The following is a 19,532-nucleotide window of genomic DNA, read 5'->3' as shown; positions in this document are numbered from 1 at the left end:
GAAATTGTTTGATGGCAGCGCATGAGTGCTAGGAAAGCTGACTAGCTTAGGAAACACTGGGAGTTTGTTGTAGGCAAACGTGTCATATCGAAAGCATCACCCTGGGGGGGGGGTGCGGTATGCTATAGAAAACATGGCAAACTTACTTTACGACGCGTAAGACATTCGGATTTCTGGAACAAACGGTGACTTGGCTCACAAACTCAGGCTAATTGATGAAATGGGATAACTATCTTAATGGTATGTATGCCTTAGGTTTAAGGCAGTGGTTGCCCGATGAAACCCTGGTGATACCCTTACCGGAATTTGAGGTCATCGGATCAGTTGCATATATCAGGGAATCTATCGAAAGCATGGGCTAAGAAGTCAAGGTTCGCTAGCATGAGTCATATGACAATCGTGAGGGCTTGTTAAACTTCAATACGTGGACTGAAGTTCACATAGGAACGGAAGGATATGTTAAAACTTCAATGTTCCCAATTATTCAAAGGATTGAACCAACTCTTGATATCACTGGTGAATTTCGGGACGAAATTTCTTTCAAGTTGGGGAGGATGTGACACCCCAGGAAAACCAGCAAACGATATAACTTACCTAGCTTTAACTTATCTAGCTTTCTCAGTGAGTGCGTACCAAATTTCGGGACGAAATTTCTTTTTAGTTGGGGATACTGTGACAACTCGTAATTCGAACCTACTTTGTGTATCGACACGTGTTTATATGAACTATTATGATTATTGAATGTTATAACTACGTGCTTTGTGTTATGTAATGTATGTATGTGACAACTCGTACCTTGATGTGATGTATGTGCACGATATGTAACTTATGTGAACTTTATGTGATACGTGATGGAATATATATATATATATATATATATATGTTATATGTTGATATAATGCAATCGTACAACATAACCCGTTCGCACAAGCCCATGTTGGGCCGAACATCTCATTCTTGTCACCATATGCTTGAACTTGTGAACTCGTGACCAACTGGCAGCCCATATAGGGGTTCGGCCCACTCTCCTTTTCTCCGCAAACAAACACCCACTTTAGGGGTTGTTCTCTCATTTAGTTACAAGACATCTTCACACACACAAACCCTAGAACACACACACACTTTCTCTCTCTCAATCCGAACCGAAGGCAGCCTTGGTTCTTCGAAGCCTTTCCTCTCGATCAAGCTTGTCGTATCACACTTCTGGTTAGTATTTCATTGTTATCTAGTTGCCATGCTAGGTGATCTTGTCATGTATGAACTAGGGTTTTTATGCTAGTAATATTGATTGATAATGTTAGGTATTTGGCTCATGTGATTAGATGCTATACAAGATTGTTTGATGCTGAGATTGTATGAAATCGGATTTGTATGTTGATGTCAATCGGTTATCCTATCCTGTTTTCGGATTTATTTGCATGATGTTTAGTATCAAATATTGGTAATCGGTTGTATGTTCATGTACTCAAACCAAGTAGGATTTGATAAGTTGTTGTTCATGAAATCGGATGAAGTCAGACCGAATTATAAGAGTTGATTAGATCTTGGTTCATGCTATAGTTTGGTTAGGGTTTATGTGGATTAGTTGTAACAACCTTGGTTGATCGAGATCTAGCATGTTTTGAAATTAATTAGTTGTTGGTTGATAATCACATGTTTGGAAACTATTGATTGATTGAAACCGATTGACTGTTAATTGATTAGAATGTAAACTGGAAACTTGTAACCGAATAAGCATGATATCCGGAAATTAAAATGGATCGCACAAGGTCAGGTTACATGAAATCTGATCTGACCGCACATGTTTAAACGCATAAGATCAGAATCATCACGTAAGCTTTCTGATCGCACAAGACTATCCAGTCGCACAAGCTTGACTGGATCGCACAAGAGTAACCGGACCGCACAAGCTGCTATGGACTATTTAGTTGGGCCGTTATGTTTTTGTACTACTTATGCCATTGGGCCGGACAAGCCCAAAAGCCGATCGCACAACCCAGTTCAGTCGCACAAGGTTAACCGGGTCGCACAAGATGTTGGTCTAATTGTTTTTGGACCGAGTTTGTATTATTGGTTTGTTATGATAATTGGGCCGGGATGTTGGATCGCACAACATGTTGGGCCGGACATGATTGGGCTTATTATATTTCGTACAAGTTATATGTATTGTTTGACTGTTAAGTGTTGCCATGATCTATACGTGTTCGTAACGTGTTAACTCTGTGTAATCGTACGTGCTTTACTCAAACCCAACCTGACTTGTATGATAAACCTGCTAGGACGTGGTTGATCACATTGTAGCTTAACTGAACCTTTTTCGTGTATCATACCGAGCAACCCCAGGTGAGTTCAATGCATTTTCTCAAGCATGCGTCCCAGTGGTTTGGGGACAACTGGTAAACATTTGGAAGGGAAACATTGGGTAAATAACTTAATCGGTTTTGGTTATTGCCTGGAGGGCAATGGGGTAATTAGTTGATAGCGCTATTAGGTGGGAAACCTCACACCGGGCCGTAAGGACGGGCGTGAACTAATTATCTGGGTATGGCTATGGTTGTTAGAGGTACACTCCTCGGATACATATGGGCACACTCCCTAGGGTATCTAACGATGGCAACATAGCAATCAGTCGTTAAGGGGTACCCACTCCCCGGATACACATGGGCACACTCCCTAGGGTATCTAACATGAGCAACATCGTAACACAACATTGAATCGCATTAACATACATCTGGTAACTCAACACGTTAACAAAACCTTGAACTCACCAGCGTAGTCTGACACACTTGTTTGCATGCTTGTAGGTCATTAACGTTTGGAACATGGACTTGCTATCTGGGAGTGTTGGAGTGGTCATGGATCGAGACTCTTGGATTCACTTATAAACAATGCATTGATTTTGATTATTATTATGAAACGATTGCTAAACGATTACATGCTTCCGCTACACAACTTTTGAGAATTGATATTATGTTGACTTCTTATTTTAGTAATTAATGACATGACTTATTTAAATATTTATCATTGGTTCAATGTGATTGGTGGCTCGAACTCTGATGCGTAACACGCCTCGCGGGGTTTCCGCAGGTGGAATTTTGGGGGTGTTACAGGTTGGGGGAGGTGTTGGGTTGGTGGTGGTGGGAGGGAGGGAGAACAAGAGAGATACATATATTTCATCAGTGGTCTTGATACATGTATGTATTTCATCAGTGATCTTAATTTGTTTTAGAGTTAAACATGCTATTTTGAAAAGATGAGGACTACAGGTGAAAAATGAGAAACCACAGGGACCATCTAGGCAATTAACTCTTTATTTTAATTAGTGATTTGGATTTATGTTTTCTCGACTTCACCATCGACCTTGAAGTATAGATATAGAGAAAGAAAAGTAAAAGAAAGTGGTTTATGAATAATAGTGGTAAAAAGACAATTATGCCCTCATGTGTCTTGCACATGATTTGATTTAACTGAAAAATTAACTGGGTTTGGCCTAAAGGACGTACCGTGCAAGATTTCAAAACATTAAGGTTAAAACATGTCAACTTTTGCGCTAAAGGACACCGCTTGCAAAATGGTGTAAACATAAAGGACAAAACTTGTAATTTACTCAAAAAAATATTATCTTTAGCCCAACAATATTATCTCTACCGTCGACTCAAAGTTATACTTTCAGATCTTGTAATTTCTCTGATTTAATTTGTATGCACAAATTTCGAGTAGCACTAACTGTAAGATTAAATATATTATTGTTTTAATATTTAATCTTGTTGCCATATAATCATTTATATAATATAGATCAAAATATATTAAAACCTATTATATAATTAGTTGGTAATTGTTGATGGACCATTACCCTTATTAACTAATTAGGTTTCCTCTTGGGTGTATATATAAGGAGATAACTAAAGAGGTTAAGCGGTTAGACAATTAATTAACATCATCTTCATCAAAATCGTCCTACCATCTCTCTCTCCATATTCAAACTCAAACCCTAGAGTTTGATCATCACCATCATAATCATACACCCTAAGGAGGAACCAAATCAAGCTGACAATCATGTCAAACTCTATGGCTGCTTCTCTGACTGGATTCTCTGCTGGCCTGTCTACTGTAACAAGTATTTTTATTCATGTTTTCCATCATGTTTAAACAGAACTGATCAACATGTGGTATCAGAGCATATGTTGGTAAATTAGATCTGTTTTGTATCCATAAGTCTGGAATAAGAATCTGGAAAACATATTTTTTTTTGAAAACCCTAATAAAATTCGAAGCCTAATCCCATCCGAGATACTGTTCGGATCTAATGTTTTGAATTTCGGATAATATGTTAAATTTCCGATCCCATGTTTAATGGGTAAACCACTGTTATGAAATTTTCATTGTTCCGAAACTGTTTACAGAAATAAACTTTTCTATTTCGGATTCCAGAACTTGGTTTTATTATTTTTAGGGTTCTTGATGTTCTTAGGAAATTCGAATAAATTCATATAATTTGAATGAATTAAGAATTATTGGATGGTCTTATGTTTTGATCTAGTTTATCTATTAAAAATTTTCAAAATCTGTTGTTATTATTAATGGATATTATTTTTCGAAATATATAGATAAACCTAAACACATTAAAACAGGAAACATAATCTCCATAATCCATGAAAATTCGAATTCAACTTTATCAATTATTAAGTGCCAAAATTAAGGATTTCGAATCTTGGAGAACACGTCTCGGATGAATCCGAGATCATTTCGAACTTACCATCTCGGATGAATCTAAGATCTTTCGAACTTACTGATCTCGGATAGATCCGAGATCTTTCGAACTAACTCATCTCGGATATCATTCGAACTAACTCATCTCGGATAGATCCGAGATCAATTCGAGCTTACACATCTCGGATAAATCCGAGATCATTCGAACTAACACATCTCAGACACATCCGAAATCATTCGAACTCATCCATCTTGGACAGATCTGAGATGATTCGAATCATACGTTTCGGATGAATCCGAGATATAACTTTTTAGAAATCATAAGTGTTCTTGAAATGTCAAGATTTATCCGAAATCCCATTACTTTATTAGGCTGTTAATGTGAACTAAGGTGCTGTTTGTTTTTTCAAAGGAAAAATGTCTGCAGTCTACGGACCACATCTGCAGACATCTGTAGCAGAAGAGGTGGATCAAACCTCTGCAGTCTGCAAGAAAAAGACTGTTTGTTTTTTAACTTTTGCAAGCTACTGAAATATAAATAAACGAATTTATTAAACTTAAAAGGAGTTCATAATAAATTTTCACTTCATTTTAAAACAATCCAACAAATCACCTTGATGTGTGCAAAATGCAATATATAAATTACATCAAATGTGGCATAAAACTAACCCTTTTTTAGTACTAATATTGGAAAAAGTGTGTTTTTGTCTTCCTTTTGTATTTTCAGGATTAAATGAGCTCAAATGAACAAAAGAAGCAAAAAGGCAGCTAAATCTAACATAAATACAAGAAAAGGAATAAACGTGGCATGCCCGACCCCTCGACAGCATCCTCCCAAGCAAAAACAACAAAACAGAAGGCTGAACACGCCCCGTGCTCAATGAACACGGGGGCGTGCCCAAGTGTCTGCAGAAAAGACAAAGTTGTAGAAGCTTCTATCACCCACCACGGGGGCGTGTCCAGCGGACACGGGGCCGTGGTCAACTCTAAGATTCGCAGAATCTAGGAAAATCTTGATAGTACAGATACGCTTCTGCACACGGGGTCGTGCCCAGCGGACACGGGGGCGTGGTCAACTAATGCAGACAACTGCAATTAATGAAGAAAGAGAAGATGGGTGGACACGGGGCCATGCCCAATGGACACGGGGCCGTGTCCGTGCTTCTGTGCAGACTATAAATAGGGGTGCTTGGCTCACTTGTAAATCATCCCTTGGCAAACCACCTCTCTCACACTTCACCCACACTCCACCACCACCACCACAACACCATCATCCACCACCGTCATCCATCGTCCATCATAGAGTGTGTGTAGTAGTCTCAGGATCCAAGATTGATCGTAAGAGTTCTTGACAATCAAAGGCCAAGTTTGCCTAAGTCTCTTACATCACTTGGTGAAGACAAGCATTTAGTGTAATACTTTTTATTTTTAATCTTTTCGTACTTTTTATTTGGTTATGTATTAGTGACTTAATAACTAGTTTCTTATGTTGAAGGTGAGTCTTCCTTATCATTTGTCCGTGGTGTCTTGGTGTTATTTTACTGTCTATATAAAATAAAAGATTTACACCATTCATATCTCCACGGTCTATTTGGAGATATGTTGGCTACCTGGTCGGAGGTTAAGGGAATGGTTTGGTAAGAGTCTTGCCTTGTTCAGTGTATAGATCCTGCAAGGACCTGGGCCAAGCTTAGTAGGATCTCCTTCAATAACCACTGGTATTGGATGGCGGAGGTCCGAATTTATTGATCCCCTGATATGTAAACTACTATTAATATATTAACCCGGCTACTTAGGATTGTATCTCTGCTGACTCAAACTACTTAGCCGAGGGTAACGTCACCTTCAAAAGAGGTGCCTACCACATTACGCATTAATAACTTAATTAATTATCTTTCAATAATCCAACCCTTTAGGATTGTATCCTTGCTGACTCAAACTACTGGGTTGACGGTAACATCACCTTCAAAAGAGGGGCCTACTACAATAACTAAGATAATCTCTTAAAAAGTGCAAAAGTGCGGAAATAATCAAAGGTTACACTAAAGGCGAGTCGGATCCAAGTGATTCATCTTGTCTATCTGTTTTATTTTTATTTTTTTATTTTCAGCATTTTTAGTTTTTATTTTCTAGTTTAAAACCTTTTTCTAAACTTTTAATTTGATTAGACGTTGAGGATAAACTGGTATTAAAAGATCTTGTGTCCTTGGACGACCTCGGTATCTTACCAACACTATACTACGCTCACGATGGGTGGACTTGCCCATATGTGTGTTTGGTGTTAGTAAATATCATGTTTTATAAATTTAAAACTTGACTAAAATGGTTAAAAAGGGCTAAAAATATACATAAAAATATATACCACCAAACACGCATCAAGTTTTTGGCGCCGTTGCCGGGGACACAAGGATTTTAAGAAAGCTTAAAATAGACGACCTAATCAGTTTTTCAAAACCTTTTCAAAACGCGCGCACATTTTTCTGCATTTTAGTTAGTTTTGCATTTACAGTAAGCTGAACACGGGCCGTGCACACTGAACACGGGGCCGTGCTGCAATTCTTTTTTTATAACACACGGATACAGAGTCTAAACACGGGGTCGTGCTCACTGAACACGCCCCCGTGCTGCACAAAACCAGTCACCTTAATTCAAACGCCCAGATACAGATTCTGAATACGGGCCGTGTCCACTAAACACGGGGCCGTGTCCAGCCTCTGTTTTCATTTTTATTTTTTGTTTTCTGGTCTCGAGACTCTGTTGTGGTCTGCTGAGTGATTCTTATGGATCAATACTCAGGAGGCTACAACTATACCTATGAGGAGGATGATTATAGGGAAGACTATTGCACCATTTGTGGTGACCCGCACTTGGTACAATATTGTGACTTATTTCAACCGTCCACTTCATACACCTATTATGAGGAGCCCAGGTACGAGCCATCGACTTCATACACATCCTATGAAGACCAAAGGTATGAACCTTCTCCCTCATACTCGTATTTTGATGAACCAAGGTATGAGCCTTCATACTCATACTTTGAGGAACCAAGATATGAGCCACCACCTTCATATGCTTATTATGAGGAACCATGGCGTGAACAACCCACCTTATATGAGTATTATGAAGAACAAAGTTATGACCCTTATTCATCATATACTTACAATGAGGAACAATGGTGTGAACCATCTACTTCATATGAGTATTATTAGGAACCAAGGATCGAACTTTCGAATTCAAGCTTTGAGGATCCCGATCCTTATTCTATCACCGAAATAGCCGATAAGATAATAGAACACATTAAAACTATCGAACGTTGCATAAACGAGTCCCGCGCAAGGGAAGAGGAGTCCCGCGCAAGGGAAGAATTAACTTGTAATAAAGAAGAGATAGTTGAAAACATGAAAATGGAAGAACAAATAAGTAAAAAGCCGACACATGAGTTAAACAACGAAAAAGGTGAGTCCGACAACGTAAAAATTCAAGAAGAGTCTAATTTTAAAGAAATTAATCTTTTGTCACATTCTTTTGAAAACCATTGTTTAATACCCACTCATGCAAAGTTTTTAAAAGAGTTAAACACCAACACTAAAATTGACGAAACGGTAAGCATTAACTTAACAAATGATCAAACTTCGCTAATAAAAGAAGACCCATTTGAAATTAACATTACACCGGTTCCATGTTTTTTTCAAAACTCCTTTATTAGTAATATGACAATTGATAAAGATCTTTGCGTTAATATAATGCCAAACTACATATCGAAAAAATTAAGTATTGTTGATTTTTCTCCACTTCAAATACCCATTTTTCTATCTAATCGGAAAATAATAAAATCAATCGGTATAGTTGAGGATGTCTTGGTCCAAACAAATCAAATGGTAATCCTAACAGACTTTGTCATCCTCGATGAAGTTCCTCTAGTGTTGGGACGACCTTTTGTAAAAACCCACAAAGCTTTGAAAAATCGGAAGCACAACAATCTATCCATTCAATTAGGGGCATTTAAAAAAAGTGTCGATCTTGAGCGTTCAATGAAATATCCATTCGGCAATAATGGCCCCCTAATTGAATATGAAGATGAACCGCCCGATACAAGTGTAGAGATTGACCACTTTGTTGAAGAAGAGGTCGCCATAGAACAAACGTTTATGGTTCTTGATAAAAATGAGCAACCAAATAAGGAGTCTCCAAAAGACCCACCTCTTGAGCTCAAAGAACTTCCGAAAGGATTGGAATATGCTTTTCTAGACAAAGATGGTAAATCACCTGTGATTATTTCCTCAAAATTAAGTAGTTTAGAAAAAAGAAAAATTAATTACACATTTGAAAAAACATAAAATTGCGATCGCATGGAAGCTTGTAGATATTAAAGGAAAAAGTCCTTCCATGTGCACGCATAAAATTTTAATGAATGATGACTACAAATCGGTAATACAACCACAACGTAGGGTAAATCCAAATGTCCAAGAAGTGGTTAAAAACAAGGTCATCAAATTACTTGACGCCGGACTCATTTACCCAATCTCGGATAGTCCTTGGGTAAGTCCCGTCCAAGTAGTTCCGAAAAAAGGAGGTATGACGGTAATAACTAACAAGAAAAATGAATTAATACCAACGAGAACCGTCACAGGATGGAGAGTGTGTATAGATTATAGGCGATTAAATGAAGCAACAAGGAAAGATCACTTTCCTTTGCCCTTCATTGATCAAATGTTAGAAAGATTATCCGGTCATAAATTTTATTGTTTCTTGGATGGTTTTTCAGGTTACTTTCAAATCCCGATAGCACCCGAAGACCAAGAAAAGACAACATTTACATGTCCCTATGGAAATTTTGCTTATCGACGCATGCCATTCGGTCTATGAAATGCCCCTGCAACCTTCCAACGTTGCATGGTGGCTATCTTCCATGACATGATAGAAAAGACAATGGAAGTCTTCATGGACGACTTTTCTATCTTTGGGGATTCATACGACCAATGCCTCGATAACCTTGAACGAATGCTATCCCGATGCGAGGAAACTAACCTCGCCCTTAATTGGGAAAAATGCCATTTCATGGTAACGGAGGGAATAGTACTCGGTCACAAAATCTCGAGCGAGGGAATGGAGGTTGATCGAGCCAAAATAGACACTATTTCTCGATTACCACCCCCGTCCTCCGTTAGAGCTATCAGAAGTTTCCTAGGGCATGCCGGATTTTATAGGCGATTTATCAAAGACTTTTCTAAAATCTCAAGGCCTCTTACCAAATTACTTGAAAAAGATGCCCCTTTCATCTTTGATAAGGATTGCAATCCAGCATTTCTAACACTAAAAGAAATGCTAGTCAATGCACCTATCATGATAGCGCCTGATTGGAAATTACCTTTCGAAATCATGTGTGATGCAGGTGACTTTGCAGTTGGAGCCGTCTTGGGACAAAGAAAGGAAAAGCATTTTCACCCAATCTATTATGCAAGTAAAACACTTAACGATGCACAAGAAAATTACAGAACAACAGAAAAAGAGTAACTAGCAGTGGTATTTGCTTTTGATAAATTTCATTCTTATCTTGTTCTTTCTAAAACAATAGTCTATACAGATCATGCAGCCATTCGATATCTCTTCAGGAAACAGGATGCTAAACCGCGTTTGATTCGGTGGATTCTACTCCTCCAAGAATTTAATATTGAAATCAAAGACAAAAGAGGAGTAGAAAACACCGCAGCAGATCATCTTTCGTGCTTGGAAGACCCAACTTTGGAGGCAACCAGGGACAAGCAAATAAATGAAAAATTTCCAACGGAGTCCCTGGAAATGGTGGAATACAGAGAAGAGCCATGGTACGCCGACTATGCTAATTACCTAGCTAGTGGTATAGTCGCAAAAGGATGGCCACATCATCAAAGAAAAAAAATTCTTTGCCGATGTGAAGCATTATTTTTGGGAGGATCCTTATCTTTTCAAAATGTGCGCCGATCAACTCATCCGCCAATGCGTACATGGTAGTGAAGCAAGAAGAATTCTCCGCCATTGTCATGAAGGTCCATACGGAGGACATCATGGTGCCGCTAGTACCGCACGAAAGGTATTTGATTCAGGATTCTATTGGCCAACCATTTACAAAGACGCACAAAGTCTTATAAAGACATGTGACGCTTGCCAAAGATCAGGTAATATTTTTCCAAAAACGAAATGCCACAAAATGGCATTCTTGTTTGTGAAAATTTTGATGTGTGGGGACTCGACTTTTTGGGACCCTTCCCACCGTCAAAAGGAAACAAATATATACTTGTGGCGGTAGATTTCTTGTCTAAATGGGCCGAGGCCGAGGCACTTCCAACAAATGATGGAAGAGTTGTGGTAAGATTTCTGAAAAAATTATTCTCTCGTTTTGGAACACCTAAAACATTAATAAGTGATAGAGGTACCCATTTTTGTAACCATCAACTCGAAAATTTTTTAACAAGGTATGGGGTCTATCACCGGGTCTCAACGACATATCACCCTCAAACAAATGGACAAGCCGAAGTGACTAATAGAGGTTTAAAAAGAATACTCGAAAAGACCGTAGGGATAAATAAAAAAAGAATGGGCCGATAAACTAGATGACGCTTTATGGGCTTTTCGAACAGCGTATAAAACAACAATAGGTACAACCCCATATAAGCTAGTCTACGGAAAAAGTTGTCATTTGCCAGTAGAAATTGCACACAAGGCCTACTGGGCAATTAAAAATGTAAACTTGGATGTAGAATTTGCCGGTAAGAATCGATTGTGTCAATTAAATGAGTTAGACGAGTTAAGGAATTATGCATACTCTAACTCCGAAATTTATAAGGAAAGAATGAAAAATTGGCATGATAAACATATTAAACCTAATGAATTTCGGATAGGGGATCAAGTTCTATTGTTTAATTCACGACTTCGATTGTTTCCTGGTAAATTAAAGTCTAGGTGGTCAGGACCTTTTTCCATCACCCATATTTTCCCCCACGGTGCAGTCGAAATTAAATCTTGAAATGGAATTCCATTCAAAGTCAATGGCCAACGGCTGAAGCTTTATCAAGAATTCATTGAGGATGAGGAGGAAGAAATCTCGCTTCAAACGGTTGAAGAATGAAAGCGTCAACATCATACCTGGTAAGTTACGAACAAGAGGGTTGACATCTAAATCGGTAAGTCTTCTAACCAAGCTTTCAGGAAACAGGGCACTTACACGAGCACTTAAAAAAATTTTAAAATTGACCGAACACGGGGCCGTGTCCGCGCAACTGTCGGGATAAAACCCCCTTCTCAACACAGTTTCTTCATTCCACACGCCCCGTTTCCCCGAAAACTCTCCAGTTCAGGCGATTTTTCTGCAAGATTTCAACGTCTCCTCTACTTCTAACAACATCAAGGTATGATCCTATCATCATTATTAGTTAGATTAATGTTAGTGCACTATGTCTGTTGACTTCGTCTTGTATCACGTCATGTAATAGAATTGATAGATCAGGGCTCGTAGATCGAGAAAATAGGATTTGTGAGTGTTAGGGTAATTCCGCACGAAATTACCTGGATGGTAATTCCGCACGGAATAGGGTAATACCGTTTGAAGGGTTAATTCCGCATGAAAGTCAACAGTTAATTTCGTACGGAATTAGCTTTAGCTAATTCCGCATGAACCAAACTTGTTAATTCCACACGAAATTAAACGCCTATATATACCCTTAATATCGTTTCAGTTGGTACGGAATTAATTTTGTGTAACGAAGTGCTGCCAAATTGTGTCCAGGTGCTGTAAGACTATTAAATCAATAATAGTGACATATTAAAGAGTATCAAGCTGTTTCCACATCCGTTTCACGGATTCCGCCTTTGATTCGGATCCAAAACTCTCCTAATTGGCTATTTCGGGTCATATAACGATCCTACAAGTGGTATCAGAGCACAGGAGGAGGAGTTTCATCAAATTCAGCTTAATTTCATCAGAATTTCATTCTTCTACACCTTCTTTTCTAAATTGAACAAGTTTTAACGGTCAAAATGGACTGAAGTTCACATATATCATGCAAAACAGGGTTTTAACAAAGCCTTGAAAGAAGTGGACTTAAAATCAACCTAAAACTGATAACAAGTGTAATTCCATTTGAAAAGTTGGAACGAAATTATGACGTCATCATAATTTCGTTTGAAACAGTTCATAATTCCGCACGATATTAGTTAAGTTGGGTTAATTTCGTTTGAACTAGAAGTTAATTCCGCGCGAAAGTATAATTTCGTTTCAAAAAGTCTGATTTCGTTTGAATGAAGGTTAATTCCACGCGGAATTTGTAATCCGGTGTGAAACTTAATTTCTTTTGAAGTCTGATTCCGTTTAAAGACTAATTCCGTTTGAAAGCTGATTTTGCACCAAATCTCATTTCGCATCAAGATCATTTCACGTCAATCGAGTGTCAGTTTATTTCAAGTTGTTTGATATTGTTTTAACTGATTGTGTTTGTTTGATTGTTCTTGTGTCCAGGTAATTCAAGAAATTTACATCATGGCTGAAGAATTCTACAACACGTTCCTCAACGCATTTACATCCGAGTCTTCTGAAGTTTCAACTGTCACACCAAAAACCATTACAAAAGCGATAAATGAGAACATTAAACATGAAAACTTCTATGGCACACATTCAAAACCACCAACTCTAGAAAGTATTGAAGATTATACATGGTGGAAAGAGCGTTTCATCAACTGGGCAAAAGTGTATGCTCATGAAAGCTGGTTCTATTTGGAGTTTGGATATGAAAGACCAAAGGATGATAAAGGAGAAGATCTTCCACTCAAAAAATTATCTAGAGATGACAACGGAAAATTTGCAGCTGAACAGAGAATGATTGCTTTGATTTAATCATCAATCAGAAATGATATGTTCTCTTTATTACAACATAATGGATCATCAAAATCCATTTGGGAAGCCTTAAAGGTTAAAGCAGAGGGGGTAAACAAATAAAGAAAAACAAAATTGCTTTATTAAAGAAAGAATTTGACTTATTTGATAGTCTGAGTGGTGAATCAGTTAGGCAAATGATTGAAAGATTTGGTCATTTGAAAATTGAGCTTGATCGTTTTGGAATTATCAAAACAAGAGAGGAAATCATTGATAAGATCATAGAAGCGTTACCACGAGCTGATCAGTGGTAAACGTTTGTTTTTATTCTGAAAAATGATGCTTTGTATGATGAAATTTCTCTTGATGTTTTGATAGAAAAGACTGAGCAGTTCTGGAGTTGCAGAAGCAGAACAAGATGAGCAGTTCTTCGCATCAACAGAATGTTGGTCTGTATTACAAAGGAAATTTACCTTCGGTAAAAGCTGATAGTTCACAAAGACAGCATTCAGTCGTGAGAGGACAAAAGAGCCACAGAAAAGCTCATCTAGTCATGATCCAGGTTATCATTCATCGGCATCAAAAGCTGGTTCTGAAGAAGCAGAGGAGATATTGTGCAACATTGCTCTTAAGTTGAAAAATTCTCTGGAAATGAGTGTCAATGTAGCTAAACAGCAAATGAGCTTTCTTGCTTCAGTTCTAGAATCGTATGAAGGTCTTGTAGCTGGCAAAATTGGAAACTCAGAGTTAACCAAAGAAGACTACGACCAGATTGATTCGGAAGAAATGGAACTCATTGATATTCACTGGTGTTTGGCAAGTTGCATTTGCAGAGCTCAAAGATACATGGAGATTACTGGGAAACAATCTTTAGGCGGTGCATCAACAAAACTTGGATTTGACAAGTCTAAAGTGACCTACTTCAAATGTAAGCAAAAAGGTCATTTCAAGAGAGAATGCAATAATTCTGCAGTTGGTGGAAATGAACATCCGTTCAATGATGATTACTACCGAAAGGCAATCTACCACCGAAGCAGAGAAGAGCCGAAAATGATTGAAGATAAACCCAGAGAAAAATCAAGAGCACTTGCTGTATTCCACGATGACGAAGGATATGATTGGATTCAGGTTCTTCCAGAAGAAGATCGTTTGGAGAATATTCGAAAAACAGTTCATGGAAAAGCTATAACAGAGAGCAAACATTATGTTTTTGTTGCTGAAATCAAAGAGGAAAATAAAGAAGAAAAAGGCACAGCTGAAATCAAAGAGAAAACCAGAGAAGAAATTCTGAGTGAGAAAACATACCGAGAAAGAAACATTGCTTTGAACAGAATGAATGAGATGCAAGAAGAGTATGAGAGTGCTGTCATCAATAAGAGATGGGATAAGAAGAGAGAATGCTACTTCAACAGAGAAGGTGAACTGGTTGTTCCGAAGAAAGACATAATTTTTGAAGATGTTCTTCTCATAATTCCTTCATCAGCCGAATATTATAGAAATGTGCTAAAAGATGACATGTATGCAAAAAGGCATGAAAAGGAAGTTAGATATGCCATGACATCATGCTTGAGGAAGAGGGATGAAGAAAGAATGAAGAAGAATGTTGAAGAAATGGTGAACAATATGAAGAAAGATGCTGAAGAAGTAAATGTTGAAACTATTGAAGTTGAAGTTGTTGAAGAAAAAGGAAAGGATGAGAAAGCTGTTGCTGAAAAACAGCAAGTTGAAAAAGAAGAAGAAGAGGTGAAGAGTGAGTTTTTGAAGGTTGCTAGTGATGATGGTGATAATGTTGGTGTTGAAGAAAAGCAGAAAGATGCTGATCAGACAAATGCAGCTGAAAACACCAAAGTGCCAATTACTGAGGTAAATCCTGATTCTAAAAATCAAAACAAAATTGTTGAACAGTGCAAGAAATGCATGGAACCATGCAATGCTTGTACTGAAAAAGATGAGAAGTTCAGAACAAGAAATCTTGAATTCACAAAAGTTGAAGAAGTTTTCAAAAACAAATGCAAAGAAATGCTAGAAAACGAAAAAGTTTTAAAAGAAAATAATGAAACACTTTCAGAAAAATATAAAAAATTAGAAAAAGAAAATGAGATTTTGAAAGAAAATGTTTTGAAAAAGACAGAAGAATGTGATAAAAAAGAAATTGTTTGTCAAGAAATGAAGAAAGAATATGACTTAATAAAATTGGTATATCACATTACAAAAGAGTCATATGAAAAGGTGAAGGGTGAAATGAAATTTGTTCAATCAAGATTGGATTACTGTTCTGAAACATCAATGTTGGAACCTGAAGGTTTATTCATGTAGGTGAATATAGTACAGGGATTAAAAGGGTTGTTTTTGTTTTGTTTCTTAATGTTTTGTAATGGGCCGATTAGGGGTGTTAGGGTCAACTCGCAACCCATTAGTGTTTAGGGCCTAGATTTCGGTCCTAGTGTTTAGTATATATACAAACCTCAACCTTAGGGTTGAGGTTGTTGGTTGGATAGCCGGTCGCGAGTCCCTGTGATAGTTCTTGTATCAGTCTACGTTCATCGTTGAATGCAAGAATCGTTTGGTTTGTGATTTCGATTACTCTCAACTATCATTGATTATTATTGTTTAATCTTGAATCGTCTTGTGACTGAATTCCGCGCTTTCACAAGATATTATTGATATCATTGATTGATCCTGCTCGGGTTTTACAATTGGTATCAGAGCCAAGAAACCATTCTTGGTTCGGTTTTGATATCATTCAGATTCAAGATTAAACTAATATTACTAATCGGTTTTGTGGTGATTGTTTTGCAGTGAAAGGAATCGATTATACTGATCTGTTCTTGGTGTTTTTGATAAAATTGTTACTGATTTGGATCGTATAATTTTCAGAAATCTGTTTGCTGATTGTTCGGAGCTGATTGAGGAGAATTCAAAGATTTCAAATCTTTGAATTTTGGAAGTGCTGAAAATCCGGGATTTCGAGTCAACAGTTCTTATCACTTATCTGTTTTGCAGGTCTCGACTCGCAACAACAGAGGTCTCGGCTTGTCCTGTTTTGGTCTCGACTCGCAACAACAGAGGTCTCGGCTTGTCCTGTTTTGGTCTCGACTCGCAATGGTTGAAGGTCTCGAGTCAAGTCTCGAGTTGTGCTGTTTTTGTCTCGACTCGCAATCGGCTGGTCTCGACAAGTAGTGGGTGACTTGCAACTAATCAAGTCTCGAGTTATTTGATCTTGGTTTCGACTCGCAATCGTGGTCTCGACTCGCAACGTCAATCTGAAACACGTGTTTTGGACTGTTGAACTGTTGAACCGTTGAACTGTTGGACTGTTGGACTATTGGACCTTAATTAATTTAATTAATTAACTTTAAGAAAACATGTCAACTGCTAATGACCTAGCTGTCACAAATGCTCAACAAGAGTTGGACTCCAAAATTGGAACCAGCTCTCGTATTCCAAGGCTCTTGGATGCAAATGACTTTCCTGAATGGAAATGGCGTTTTGAGCAACATATTAAGTTTAAGGAGCCTAAGCTTTGGAGGGTGATTGAAAGAGGCCCTAGAGAAATCATGTATGAGAAGGAAACGAACCCTGGAGTCAAAGTCAAGAAACCTCGTGCTGAGTATACTGACGAAGATTACGCTATTGTAGAAGAAGATAATCGAGCAACGTCCTACTTGACTATGGGACTGGGGTCAGACATTGCTATGGGATTTCGCACTTGCAAATCAGCCAAAGAACTGTGGGAAGCACTGATTGATGTGTACGAAGGGAATGAAGACATGAGGGAAAGCAGAAGGAACCTGTTGAGGCAAAATTTCAATAATTTCAACTACGTCTATGGGGAAACCATTGAGAATCAGATTCAGCGTTTCTCAAAGATCATTACTCAAATGGATCTAGAAGAAATCCTTCCTTCAAAGGCTGCTCAGAATCGACAACTTCTGAATGCCTTGCCAAAGAGTTGGGATAATCACGTTGCTATGATCAAGCGGACGAAAGATCTCGCAAGATGCACCTTGACTGAAATGATTTCTCATATCAAAGCATGTGAGCTTGATGACAAGCAACGGGAGAATAATCACAAGTCCAGTTTGTTAGCAGCAGGCATTTCTGTTTCTTCTACCAATCCAAGCAATGACAACACTGCACTTATTTCACAGAATGGATCGAAAAAGGCTACTTCTGGGTCAACCACTACTGTGCATTACTCTAGCTCAAGCTCTTCATCGTCTGCAGCAAAAATTGCCACACCTCCTTCAGCAAAATCCGAGCTCATTGCTTTCTTTACTCAGCAATCGAAAGAGAATCTGGAGGTCGCTGCTTCTGTCATAAATTGTTTAAATGCCTTTGTTGCAGGTAAAATACAACCTCCCAGCTGGTCGTTGAATGATCTATATCAGTATGATCCTGACGATGTGGAGGAGATGGATATCACCTGGCAAATGGCGATGGCAGCATTCAGAGCACAAAAATTTGCAAACAACACTGGCAGAAATAGATGGGGTTCTTCTTTTTCAAATTCTGCTAATGTTCCAATGAAGTTACGCTGCTACAACTGTCATGAAATAGGTCATTTGGCACGAAACTGTCCTAAGCCCAACAACAACAAAGACTTTACACCTGCACATCCTGCTCCTCCAAATCCTGAAAGGGCTCTTGTGACAACAAATGAATCAACTGTTGCTAGTGAAGGAACTCAGAGTTCAGCCCTTGTTGTTCAACCAAGTGCAGATTTCAATTGGGATGATGAAATTCAACGCCTGAACATCTCTCAACCAGAAATCCAGAGTGCTGCTCAAAACATAGCTTTCATGACTTCAGAGGAAAAGGATTCTTCACCAGATGCTGAGCCCCAAGCTGAGAACATTGCATTCATGACCAAAATCCTGTCAGCTCCTGTTCATGGACTCACTGCTGAAGAGGTACGTTCTATTTTCTGTACTACTGAATGCAGAGAAAGAGTTGAGGCTTATAGAATACATAATGCTGAACTTATTCAAGATTATCAAGATCTTAAGAATAAAAACTTTACTTTGGCCAAAAATGAAAAACTTTACAAAGAAAAAATTGAGGCCCAAAGAAAGGATATAGTTCAGCTAAAAGAAGACCTCAGTGCTAAAAACTGTAATTTCTTGGATGCTCTAGCCACAATTAGTGACCTGACCAAAGAATTAGAGGACTTGAAAGTCAAATATCAGATAAATGAAATCAATATTAAAAAATTTGACACCTCTAGTAATTTGGTCAAGAACATTTGTGACATACAACTAGAGTATAAAGAAAAGAAAGGGGCTGGTTTGGGATACACAAAAACTCCTCCTCCATACAATCATAACTACACTTATATGCCTTTCACGGAAGAGGAGTTACTTAATGAGAGCAAGATGACTTACGGTCCAAAAACCGATAAGTCATCAATCAACAGCAAATCTGTTGATAAACAACCAGGTCATTCAATGAATTTTGTCTCAAAAGGAAATGTTGATCCTAACCAGTCGTTTGCATGTGCAGAAAAGGTTGAATTGAAATGTGAAGATACTCTTGGGGGAGAACAAGTTTTAAATTCTGATTCACAAAAACCTTGTTTTGATGAAAATCATCCTGATGTGATTTTGGGACAAAATATTTTTAGTATGTGTCTTTCTTTAGCTGCTAATGGGCCTGATGTTTTGGGCAAGACTGATGATGTTTGTGTTGAAACTGTGAACATTAATTCTGGTGATGAATTTTCTTCGGTTAATAATTGTGAATGTGATGGTTCTAATGTGTCAGATGATAGTGTTGCAGGTGAGGTCCCTCAGGATACATTCAGTGAAACCACTGACACTTCTTCTCAAGAAAATCATGAATGTCCTGATTCTTCTTCGGAATCGGTCTCAGTGGGAGTCCCTAATGTTGAATCTAGTGGGACCCCATTGGAAACCGTTGATACACATGTTGAAGAAGCATGTGTTAGTGAAATTTCAAATGCTTCTGAAATTGAAAC

This window comes from Helianthus annuus, chromosome 3, assembly GCF_002127325.2.
Source record: "Helianthus annuus cultivar XRQ/B chromosome 3, HanXRQr2.0-SUNRISE, whole genome shotgun sequence".
Taxonomy (NCBI): Eukaryota; Viridiplantae; Streptophyta; class Magnoliopsida; order Asterales; family Asteraceae; genus Helianthus; species Helianthus annuus.
Note: the sequence above shows the minus strand (reverse complement) of the source record.